This window comes from Scylla paramamosain, chromosome 9, assembly GCF_035594125.1.
Source record: "Scylla paramamosain isolate STU-SP2022 chromosome 9, ASM3559412v1, whole genome shotgun sequence".
Lineage (NCBI taxonomy): Eukaryota > Metazoa > Arthropoda > Malacostraca > Decapoda > Portunidae > Scylla > Scylla paramamosain.
This window is the reverse complement of record NC_087159.1, coordinates 28580001-28585000: the sequence shown is the minus strand read 5'-3', so window position 1 is coordinate 28585000 and position 5000 is coordinate 28580001.

Genomic DNA, 5000 nt, shown 5'->3' with positions numbered 1-5000 from the left:
CATTCTGATACAATGGACGCTGTTATATGACACGTTCAATTACGGCGGCAACAGTTGGCAGCCCTGCACACTAGGGATGGTTGCCGTTTATTATGACCTGGGAAATAGATCGGCATTTGAGCATCACGTCCAAGCCACGAATACCAACCTTACCGACGCGACACGTAAACACTTAACCCTCTCACTGCGTTATGCACTGATTCACAACATTAAAGGCAATGTAGGGAGCGTTTATAAGCATCTGCAAGAAAGAAAAGGGATAAAAAGAATATATTTTGCAATTTCTAGCCAGTACAGTGTTTGCAGGTGGATATAGAGCAAAAAAAGGTGACTCACAATGGTTAGTGATTAACAGAAAGATGTACCACGTAGCAGTGAAAGGGTTAAGAGCTGACTCGTGCACAACATCATGTCCCTTCACCCACAATGCACTACACCCATTCTGGCGACTCTCCTGTCCAGCACGCTTCCCTCCCTCCCCTCCATCCTGTCCGCCCTCCATCCATCGGTCAAAACTCAGGTACCATGACGTCTGCAATACACCTGTCGCTCTTACCTGCAATTATTACCCATAATCCTTGTACTATTTCACGCCTCTCTACCTGTTCCATTACATCATCATTGCTCCTTCCCCCTTCACACATTCCCAATAATCATGACATTCTTGTTCCTTTGCTTCCTCATTCTTCTCTCCCCTTCCGCACATCCTCATGCAAGGCCAGTGACGTTCTACTTGTTCCACTGTCTCATTCCTCCGTCCCTCTCTCAACACATTCCATAGAACAGTTACAATTTTTTTTTTTTCAGTACCCTCAGCTCTTCATTCTTCCTTCCCTCCCACTCCGCTATCTCATTTCCTCCCTCCCTCCCTCTGCACACATACCCAAGAACAGTGATATATATTTTTTTCTTATTCCTGTATCCTCACCTCTTCATCTTTCCTCCCTTTCCCCACTCCGCACATTCTCAAGACATTTTTACCCGTTCCCTTACCTCGTTCCTCCCCCTCTCCAAGCATTCCTAACGCAAGAATCGTGAACAGTATCCCTAACCTAATCACTCTCAGATATTCTCCCCCCTTCCCTCCCCCCTCCCATCTTGTTCGTTCACTCACCGGATTTATTTTCCCTCACATTCTCATCTCTCCTCACTACATACATCTCTTATACACATAACCAATCAGCTAAGCCAAATAACCTCAACAGCATTCCTTCTCCCAAAATATTCCATCCTCTCCCATTCCTCGTCCTCCCACTCCCCCCAACCACCAGGTATATTTCACGGTGAAGTGTCCCTGTGTGATGAGAGGCAGCCGGACAGGTAATCGCCACTCAGTACTGTATTCACTCAGGGGCGAGCCGGGGCCACAGAACATGGACATGGGATATGATGAAAAATGGAGCATGATGGAAGGCAAATCGGTCTGTGTGTCTCAGTTTTTTGTGTGATGGATGTGTGATGTGCTGTGTTGATTCATCCTTCCTTTTTTTTTTTTTTGATTTTTTGATTTATTTTTTCCTTTTTTACGGTTTGGTTGAGTTATCCTTGGTTGTGTTTGTGCTTCATGGTGGCAAGTTTGGGGTTTTTGATGTGTCTATGAGATTGTGTTTTTGTTTTTTTTGTATGTTGGTTTGTGTGTTTGTTTTGTTTGTGTTTGTTTGTTTATTTGTTTGTTTGTTTATTTATTTATTTATTTATTTATTTAGGGTGGTATGAAATTGCAGTTCTAAGATTTGATACGCATATGACTTGTCTTTTGTTTGTGTATGTTGGTTTGTGTGTGTGTGTGTGTGTATGTGTGTGTGTGTGTGTGTGTGTGTGTGTGTGTCTTTGTTTATTTATTCATTTATCTATTTCTTGTGAGTTTTAGATGGGTATGAAATGGCAGTTTGGGTTTTGATCTGTATATAAAATGTCATGTTTATTTTGTTTGTGTGCTTGATTTGTTTATTTATTTATTTGTTTGTATATATATTTTTCTCTCGTTAGGTTTAGATGGTCATTTATTGTCATCCCTGTCTCATTTCTTTTTCGACTATTTTAGGGATCTTTTATCAGGTCCTTTATTTATTTATTTATTTGTCTATTGATTTGTTTATTTATTTTTTTTATTTTTTTATTTATTCACGTTCAGACATCTATTCAAATTAACTTCCTCCAGAAACAGGATTTTATTTTTAAGCATTTTTTTTTCAAACCAAATGATAAAAACAGGATACAGTTTTCTTTTATTACTTGCTATCTTATCTGTTGGTTTTACTTATCTTCTTATCTTCTTTACTTATCTTCCTCCTTATTTTATCATTTTCCCTTCCATCTTTATCCGTAATCTTACTTTCTGATCATCACTTTGCTGTTTAATGCGCGTGAGAAGCTTTTATTATATATTTATTTTCTTGTAGGGGGTCTAATGGAACGCGGCTATTTACGTTTTAATCCATCACCATATGTTTATTTCCCCTCTATTACAATTTTTTTTTTTCAAGTGGCAATCTTATATTCATACAATTATCCTCCACCTCACCTTCCTCATACACACCTATTTATTTTGCCTCTCGATACCTCATTCGTGATTGCTTATGAGGCACTTTTGATGAGTAGAAAAGGGTAGGATAAGTGGGGCCTGTCCGCTTCTCTGTCTGTCTGTCTGTCTGTCTGTCTGTCTGTCTGTCTGTCTGTCTGTCTGTCTCTGTTCGCCCGCTTGCCTGACTCTATCCCTCTGCCCCTGCCTGTCTGTCTGCATGTCCGTCTGTTCGTTTGTCTGTCTATCTATCTATGTATCTATCTATTTATCTGTCTGTATGTGTGTGTGTGTGTGTGTATCTGCCTGGCTATTTATCCCTGTCTCTATCCCTCTGTCTGTCTACATGTCCCCTCTTTCTCCTTAGCTGTCTGTCTGTCTATATATCCCTCTGTCTCCCTATCTGTTTGTCTGTCTACATATCCCTCTCTCTCTCTCTCTCTCTGTCTGTCTGTCCCTTAATAGCGGCGTACAGTACCTGGCCCTGCACCCACCTTACCTTACCTGGCGGACACCTGGGCTCATATTTCACCTGTGCGCATCTGGCCACTGGTTATTGGAGGGCTGGGAGCGTGACTAACAGGGAGGAGGAGGAGGAGGAGGAGGAGGAGAAGGAGGAGGAGGAGGAGGAAGAGGAGGACTATTTTATGGTGTCTTTTTTTATTAATTTATATACTTTCTTTTTAAATTATATATGGCTTTCACTATTATTCACTCTCATTTCGTCTATGTCTAATCTGTGTATAGTTAATTTGACTGGGGCACGGAAGTGTGTGTGTGTGTGTGTGTGTGTGTGTGTGTGTGTGTGTGTGTGTGTGTGTGTGTGTGTGTGTGTGTGTGTGTGTGTGTGTGTGTGTGTGTGTGTGTGTGTGTGTGTGTGTGTGTGTGTGTGTGTGTGTGTGTGTGTGTGTGTGTGTGTGTGTGTGTGTGTGTGTGTGTGTGTGTGTGATGGTAAAAGAATATAAGAGAGAAAAGATTTGGTGTGAATGTACGCAGATCCGAGGGAGAGAGAGAGAGAGAGAGAGAGAGAGAGAGAGAGAGAGAGAGAGAGAGAGAGAGAGAGAGAGAGAGAGAGAGAGAGAGAGAGAGAGAGAGAGAGAGAGAGAGAGAGAGAGAGAGAGAGAGAGAGAGAGAGAGAGAACAGAGGAAAGAAGGGAGAGGGGGAAAAAAATCACACAAAAAATAACCAAGAATGAAAAAGAATTAAACTTTATCGCTAACAGAGAGAGAGAGAGAGAGAGAGAGAGAGAGAGAGAGAGAGAGAGAGAGAGAGAGAGAGAGAGAGAGAGGGGGAGGTAATAGAGGAGACGTGACCGCAACACACGACCAAACAAAAGACAAACACAGGCAACTCAACACCGCAGAAGTCACTCTCCATGACTTTTAGCTCCTCGTATTACACCCCCTCTCTCTCTCTCTCTCTCTCTCTCTCTCTCTCTCTCTCTCTCTCTCTCTCTCTCTCTCTCTCTCTCTCTCTCTCTCAGCGACGAAGTTTAATTCTTTTTCGTTCTTGACTTTTTTTCCTTCTTATTTTTTCTTCTCACTTTTCTCTCCCTCCCTTTTTTTCTTTCTGTGTTGTTTCTGTCTCTTTCCTCTTCTTCCGTTCTCTTTTTTCTCTCTTTCTTCCTCTTTCTCTCTTTTTTTCCATCCTTTATCAGTCCTTTTCTTTAGATCTTGCCTTCCTCTCCCTTCTCTTCTCTTTCTACTACGTCCTCATCTTCCTTGTTTTTCATTGTCCTCCTCCTCCTCCTCCTCCTCCTCCTCCTCCTCCTCCTCCTCCTCCTCCTCCTCCTCCTCCTCCTCCTCCTCTGCACCAAACCTGTTCCAGCGCCATTATCACAGTCAAGTGTTGTCTGGATAATGAGGGTTGTGTGGTGTGTTTGATGCCTCTCTCTCTCTCTCTCTCTCTCTCTCTCTCTCTCTCTCTCTCTCTCTCTCTCTCTCTCTCTCTCTTCGTCAGTTCGTCCCTCCCTCCCTCCCTCCTCCTCCTCCTCCTCCTCCTCCTCCTCCTCCTCCTCCTCCTCCTCCTCCTCCTCCTCCTCCTCCTCCTCCTCCTCCTCCTCCTCCTCCTCCTCTTCCATTACCCTCACCCCCCTCAACTATATCAAGTTAACCCGCAGGTCTGTTGAGACTCGTGTTCTTGCCCCTATCCCCCTTCCTCCTCCTCCTCCTCCTCCTCCTCCTCCTCCTCCTCCTCCTCCTCCTCCTCCTCCTTCTATTCTTCCTCCTTGTCCTCCTCCTCCTCGTCCTCCTGCTCCCTTCCCCCCCAAAAGTGACGCATCAGGTCAGGTGACACAGAAACAAGGTCAAGGGTTACTCAGGAAGAGGAGGAGGAGGAGGAGGAGGAGGAGGAGGAAGAGGAGAAGGAGGAGGTAGGGAGGATAGCTAATGATGGAGATAACGAAAAGGGAATATTAGAATTTTGTTGCCTTTCCGCATTATTCTTTTTCTTTATTATTGTTTTTTTCTTTATCAATAT